Source organism: Equus asinus, chromosome 18 (assembly GCF_041296235.1).
Source record: "Equus asinus isolate D_3611 breed Donkey chromosome 18, EquAss-T2T_v2, whole genome shotgun sequence".
Lineage (NCBI taxonomy): Eukaryota > Metazoa > Chordata > Mammalia > Perissodactyla > Equidae > Equus > Equus asinus.
In genome coordinates this window covers 3,431,186-3,439,307 of record NC_091807.1, presented here as the reverse complement: position 1 = coordinate 3,439,307, position 8,122 = coordinate 3,431,186, and positions in this window count along the sequence as shown.

Genomic DNA, 8,122 nt, shown 5'->3' with positions numbered 1-8,122 from the left:
CAATGTTATGTGTGAATTACATATCAATGAAGCTGGAAAGAAAACCTTTACCACTCAGGATACTCTGTAAGACTGACATTAAAAAAGGAATACACCTCAATAGTCTGAGCATCAACAAATTTAAAGGACTGCTTTAGACAGAAGTTTCCCAGCTTGTTTCTCTGAGTTAATTTTCACCTGCCTAATCATACAAATACAGGAGGCAGGAAAATCACATGCATCACTGTAATAACTAAATAGATGACAAATGGCATAGCAAAAACACACGTGTACATTTATTATAGCTATATCCAATAAAAAAGTGACAGTTCTTTGCTAAAATCAACCCATTTGGAAAACCTCATTTTAATGGCTGTTCTGTCATAAGAAATAGTCTTTTTAAAACACTTTCTTATACAAAAAATATGCAACTAATGAAGACACTCAGCCCTTGGTTTCTAAAGCAATTTAATGAAGAGATATCTCAGCAGAAAATATTTCTCTTCTGGTTCCAGGGCTCTAATACGGTCTCAAGGTCAGCAATACCTTTTAAGAGAAAGAATTTGACAACAGACTGCTTGAGAAGCGGCAGATCTATATTGCAAAGCAATAGAAGAACTTTCACGATTTAGTTGTCCACTGAAGTACTTCTGCACTTTTTCATTTGTTGATCCTTGAAGCAGCAAAGAAGGAAAAAAAACTAGGTTGATGGGAATCCTGACTAAGTAAACTATTTTCTTCATGTTTTTTATCCTTGCATTTTCATTAAAGGAAAAAAATGCAGTTGGCCCTCTGTATCCACGGGTTCCACATCTGCAGATTCAACCAATCGTGATCAAAAGGCCTTCAATGGCTGTGTTTGTACTGAACACATACAGACTCCTTCTTGTCATTATTCCCTAAACAATACCACATAACAGCTATTTACACAGCACTTACATTGTATTAGGTATTATAAGTAATCTAGAGATGGCTTAAAGTACGTGGGAGGATTGCATAGGTTACATGCAAATACCACGTCATTTTATATTAAGAGATTTGAGCATATGTGGGTTTTGGTGTCCTTAGGGGTACTGGATCCAATCCTGCATGGATCCCCAGCAATGACTGTATAGGATGTATCTTCATAGGATCACTGAATCAAAGAGTTTGATTAAAATTATTTTTAAAAGTTTTTTATGCAAAGAAAATTTTAAAAGGCATAAAATGATGTCTTTACAAGTCTTTCTATATTCAGAAATTAGTGATTTCTGGGCTCTGAATGTGGAGGTTAAGAAGATATGAAGTGTGAGTGAGTGTGTGTGTGTGTGCGTGTATATGTGTGTTGATAAATGTTATTTATACACACTATTTCTTATAGGTACTATTCTATAATTTTCCCCAGCTGGTTCTGAATTACTAATCAAACCTCATAGCTCTTAAAGTTGAAGTAACTTCCGATTTCCTTCCTATCTTTTGTGAGGTTGATTAAATTGAGCACTCATGATATATAGGCTTTTAAGACAGAAAAGCACATGTGAAGTGAAGCAATTAGACTAAGAAACTCAGTGTAGATTTCTTTTCTCCCACCTTTTTCCACACCCTTGTTCTAAGTTTCTGAACACAGCTATGTTTTATTGAAAGGGCTCCACACGCCTTGCTCCTTTTTTGCAGAAACAGTGCAAGTGTTGGCAGTGACCTCTCCTCAGGTTGACCATGAATGACAGGTTTGCTGGCTTTTCCTCCTGGGAAAAATGTCCAGATCAAGACAAAGAATCCTGAAACAATTTAGATTTCCACTGAAATCCAAGAGGAAAAAAGGAAGACTATAGGAGGTTGAGCCATACTAATTGATATTTATGGCATGTTACCTCTCCAAACAGCAGGAAATATACTCTTCTCGATTGCACATGGAACATGCACCAAGAATGGTCAACATATCACGTCTCAGTAAGTTTAAAAGAATCAAAATCATAGAGTATGTTCTCCAACCAAGATGCTATTAAATTAGAAATCGATGATAGAAAGATACTTGGAAAATCTTCAAATAGCAGAATTAAGCAATTCACTTCCAAATAAATCATAAGTTTATAGAATAAATCCCAATGAATATTTAAACAATATTTCTAAATTAATAATAATAAAAAACAGTTTTTCAAAACATATGGAATCTTAGGCAATGTTTAGAGAGAAATATGTATTTTTAAGTGCTTCTATTAGAAAAAGAGAAAGATGCAAAATCGATCTACACTGTCACTTTAAGAAGCATTTAAAAACGAATTAAGATGAAATTAATAGAAGAAATAAAATAAAAATAATAGTGGAAATTAGTGAAATGAAAAGTAGATAAACAGCTAAAATCAACAGTTAAAACTTGATTTTTTGATAAGGTTAATAAAATTGTTAAATCCCTAGCAAAATTGTTCATGAAAAACGAAAAAGAGAAAAAAAGCAGAAAGCACCAATATCACATTAAGAGAGGGAACATCATTACAGATGATACTGATATTTAAAATTTTATGACAACATTATGCCAATAAAACTGACAGGTGAAACGGACATGTTCCTTGAAAATCGTAACTTACCCAATCTGAATCAAGAAATAGAAAATCTGAGTAGCCCTATGTCTGTTATTGTAAAAAAAGCTACAAAGGAAATTCCAGACACAGACAGCTTCACTGATGAATTCTATAAAGCATTAAGGAAGATATAATGCCACCTCACGCAACACTTTTGAGAAATGAGAGGAGGAGGGAACACTTTCCAAGTTGCTTTTCTGAAGCCCATATAACCCTGACACAAAACCCAAAGGTAGAAACCAAGCAGAGAAAAATGCAGACTGATACCTTTCACGAACACAGCAAAGTATCAGCAAATCCCATTCAACGATACACAAAAAAGGATAATACATCATGACTAAGTAGGCGGGTTTTATCCCAGTATTATAAATGGTTTAACACACACAAAAAGATCAATGTAATCTGCTACCTATTAAAAAAATCATATGATGACATCAATAGACACAGAAAGCATCGTTTTACAAAATTCAATACTGATTCGTGATAAAAGCTATCAGCAAACTAAGAAGGGAACTTGATGGGAAAGAGAGCCTCAATAACAATCTATGGCTCACATCATATCTAAGGATGAACTATTGAGCACTCTCTCCACCTGATTACTGGAAATAAGAAAAGGATGTCTCCTTTCAACATTTCTACTCAGCTTTGCACTGTACAGTGGAAGTTGGATCACTTCTGTCCGAGTAGAAGGTAGTGATCTTCACCAGACAGCCACTAGACTGATTACTTGTAACTATAACTTTTTTTTCTTTTTGGTAAGGAAGATTTGCTCTGAGCTAACAGAACTAACAGCTGTTGCCAACCTTCCTTGTTTTTTGCTTGATGAAGATTGTCCCTGAGCTAACATCTGTGCCAGTCTGCCTCTATTTTGTATGTGGGTTGCTACCACAGCATGGCTTGATGAGCGGTATGTCTGTGCCTGAGATCTGAACCCGCCAACCCGGGCCACCAAAGTGGAGAGTGCTAGACTTATCCATTACACCATGGGGCCAGCTCCTACAACCATAATTTTTTATAGGGAATACAGTAATTTTGTTCAAAGGATTTCTAAGAAAATTTAACCTGGATTTATGTCACACAGGTGAATCATGGTGTCTGATGCTGAAAAAATGTAGGTTCTCTGATTTTCTGGAATCTGTATTAATGGTAAATGAAAGTTTACTACTTGCCATCATTACACGGCTGGATCAATAAGCCTTTGCAAAGCAATTGAGATTATTTATTAACTACAATAGCACACAAAGGAAGCAAGTTAAATTGTTATAATCTCAATTAATTTGTTTTGAAATTTCTACTTGATGCAAGATGATAATTCAAAACGTGCTTAAAGTACAGCAATTTTGGGAGATGTAGCAGGATATTTTATGGTATCAATGGAGTTTTACTAACTGTAATTTTGCAAAATATTGTAGAAAGTTATACAGAATTCTAAGAACCAATGTGGCAATTAGTTATTTTTCAGTAGCAGAACTCATTCCCACTGATACTCTAGTAGGAATCTGAATGGATAAAATGCACTCTGATAGCACTATTTCTCAGACAAAAGAAGGAGTAAACATCATACATGAGAAACAGCCAATGAGCACTAATTGTTGTGCCTTTAAATAAAATGTGAAGTATAATTTGCGCTATAAAATATTGTGCTAATGAATTGGAAAAGGAGGAACTGTTTAATTTTGTGAGTGTGCTTACCCAATCTGATTAGGATCATTCACTCATTTTCCCCCGAGGAATTAGTTATTGAGAAACAAGCACATGCTTGGTACTGTGTTTCGTGATGGAAGTCAGAAATAGAAAATAGAAAAGACTTTTTGATGGAGTGTAAGAAACAGACAAGAAAATTGGTGAGTTACTATAATATGCTCACATCTGAGTGCTGCAATACATGAGCAGATGTTGCAGGGGACACAACGTCGAGTTAAGTCATGACTTGAAGATGGAGGAACAGTGTTACCTAGGGAGCCTCTCTCACTAGCTTGTTTTCAAGTCAGGTTTGCTCAAAAACTAGGAGTTTGCTATGCAAGAAGGGGAGAAAGAGCATTCCAGGTAGAGAAGAAAAACATCCAGAGGCATTAAATGATGCCTAGCGTGTCTGGGAAATGTTGAAAAGCTCAGGGTCCCGGGAGTCCAGGTTACCCCCTGCAGAAAGCAGGCAGATGGGCTTGGGGAAATGGTAAAAGAGATGTGAAGCTTGAAATAGAAGCTGCAGCAAGGTTGCAAATGACCTTAAAGCCTAGGCATAAAAGGCATTTTATTCCATAGACAAGTGACAGGGAAGAGCTATTTTAAAACCAGGATGTTAGATGATGAATCACGTTTTTAGGGGCACTCTTTTGTGGCTATTTATCAGACTGACTAGTGAGAAACGTGTGGGAGGGTGGCCAGTCAGGAAGCTGCAAGAGTGTTCCAAGGGAGAGACGAGGACCTGGCCCACACAGAGGCAATGGTGGTATCTAAAACAAAATTCTGTATTATCACTACACACGTGGGCACTGTCAATTTCTGAAATATATCTTAGATGCATTGCATAAAAATGCACATTACATCTACAGTCCTTTACACTGCTTCTGCCTGTCGTTGTTTCTTATCAATTCTCCTCTTTCCCTCCCCCTGTACAGGTAAATCCTCAGCCCTGATGCTCCAAGAGTGTTAGAATAATCTGCGCTTAATTTTCCAGGTATGCATCTGAACAGTTTAAAACAACAGAATTCTAGTTGAATCTACTGTAATTTCTTCAGTCTGTGCTGAAGCACTTGTTTGAGATAAAAATCCCTAATAATGGCAATCTTCCTCCCATTCTCTTTCTATTTGATTTCAGTGAAAGAAGAAAATGATATAATAAGAGGTTTATGATTTTTCTCTGTAAGAATTATAATTTTATGCTCTTGCAGAAACAGCAGGACGCATGTGTATATTTGAGTGGGGAGCTCATGCTTGCCACTGATGATTTTATCGACAGGGGAAGGAGATAAGATCAAAGGTCTAAACATTAGATTTTTTTAATTTGCAGTTTTATAACAAGTTTTAAAAATCATATGCACATTTTAAATGGCCGAGGTGACCTTTTTTTAATTTCGCAAAGCGCAATGCTTGGCAAAATAAAGGGTATAAAGTGATGGTTATGTTTGATGAAACAGTCTGTTTTATGATGGCATTTCAACAACACAGGACTATGCTCAGAATTTCAATAGTGCCCTGGTCCGTTCCTTTCAAGTTTGAACAGATTCTCAAGTTGGCAAGGGGCGCTGCCTACTATTTTCCAGGGAGCACATTTAAGTCAGGTAGCGCTCTTCCCAGCTCAGAGTGTGTAATTCCTGGGGTGTGTACAGCCCACTAGGTACAGGTGTGAAGGATAAGGGAGAGAGAGGTGCCTCCCCTACTGAGGCTTATGACAGGCTACTGTGACCTCCCGCTAGAGGGAAATGGTCGGTTTGTGCAGCCTGGTGACAACCCTCAGCCTTTGCATCTAGATCAGCTCTGTGAGAGAAGAGGGGACATCTCTCTCATCTATGCGTCTTACCAGTTAACAAAGTTCGGAATATGACAGACACTTAAGAACTATTTATTCAATCCAATTAGTCTGAAGGTACGCAGCACACAACGTGGGGCACGTTTCCCCCTGTCTTTTCAATCTCAAAGCTATGTTAGGAAGCCTGCTTTGAAGGGAAAATCAAACCCACACATGTTTTAAAATGCAGGCTGTGAGGTGAGCTTGGAGGAAAGCTGGGCCTTGAAGAAGCTTTGATTTGACTGTCAGTCCTGCCGCAAACTCGCTGGAAACTGCAGGCAGGTTTCCCAGCCCGGCTGAACCTCAGTTTCCATGTCCGTAATTAAAGTGGCTGATTCTTCCACGCCTTCAGTGACATGACACCGATTCCCTGAGGTGGTGAATTGTGATGAAGGACAAAGGGAGACAGGGAAAATCAGCTTTGTGCACGCGTGCACAGGCGCACACACACGACACAGAGGTGTATGCAACCTCAGGACACTTCAGGAGATGGAGTCACTGCCTTTCTCCTGCGTCTCTCCCTCTGCTTATCTGCCATGTGGGGCGCGATCCCTTAGGAGGGGTGTGCATTGGTTGAGGTTATCACTCACAATGCAAGTGACACAAAGCCAGCCCTATCCCGAGGCATAAGCTTCCATTTTCTTTGCTAGATCTACATCATGATTTCTACTCTTCTATCGGTTTTATATCATAATAAAGGTGAGATTGCTTGGGACTTTGAAGATATAATTTGGCCAACTATAACCAGAGCACCAAAAATTGCTGAACACCAGGAGGGTTACCCTTTCAGCTGAGATGGGAGCGCAGGTTTGGGGATAATGAGGGATCACCATACTCTACAGGCTGGATCTCCTCCTCCGCTCTTAAGGAGCAGCGAGTGACATTTAACTCCTTGCTGGCTTCGTTATATCAAAGTTTATGTACTGGGTTTTTCCAACACTGACATGAAGCTTCTTAACTTTACCAGTATATTTTCACTTCATATTATATCACAATTATAAAAGCTGCTTATGTTACAGTGATTATTTAAATCGAAAGTTTTGCAGCTATATAAGAAAAGAAAGCACAAAAAGAAGCATGTGATGGTAGTCTTAGATGCATCTCTAACGTGTTTTTCCTACTGAAAAAGACAGGATGACTAGAAAACAACTATCTGTGGTTTTAGAATTAAACCCAGCATGTAAACTGCACCAACACTCTATGTCACACCTCAAATTGTGTTGTCAGGTAGAATTTGGAGCATTGACAGGACATATAAGAACCAGAAAACTTCTTTGCAGTTTTCCAAAACTACACAGTTTCAAAGTCACAAATATTTATTAATACTAGAGACTAGAAGTCTCGGGAGCCCCTGTGGCCTGGAGAAATCTCTGCAAAGAGGTGGTATGTTTTTTCAAAATTTAATGTGCATTTGCAGTGCCTGGAAATCTTATTCAAATGCAGATTCTGGTTCAGCAGCTCTGCTGGGGCCTGAGAGTAGGGTTGTAATAAGCTCCCAGGGGAGGCCAGGGCCACTAGACAGTGTAGCACACCTTGAGTGACAAGGGTGTAGACACCTCCTTACCAGGTAAGACCACCTGGGCTGATTCTTTCCTGCCTGAGCCTCATTAATGATGAAGTTGTGGGCGCTTGTTTGGGTCTGTGCTGTGTCAACAGTTTCTCTCTGCTCATGCCTGGTGCAGGTCGGTGTTAGCACCTACTCGTTGAACTACTAGTCTAGACTCTGCGGTTTGGTACAAACAAGGTCATGTCTGCACAGCTATCACAAATGTGATAAAGTAAGAACTGTATTAAATAGTGAGGATAGTGAGAACTGTGAAAAAATGAGGAATCATTCACAATCTTCTAATGAATATTACTTAAGAGTAAATAGTCGCATGATGCTTTTCTTTGATTAATGCGGGTGTTAATTCATATATCACTATGGGAAGCAAACTGAGCTTCTGGAGTTTGAGTGTAGAGACTTAACTATAAACTTATTTTAAGTTTGTGTCAAGCTGTGCTGTACAAAATTATGTGAATCATTTTAGGTGTCTTCATGCATAATTATTTTTAAATATCTTTTTAATAAATACAT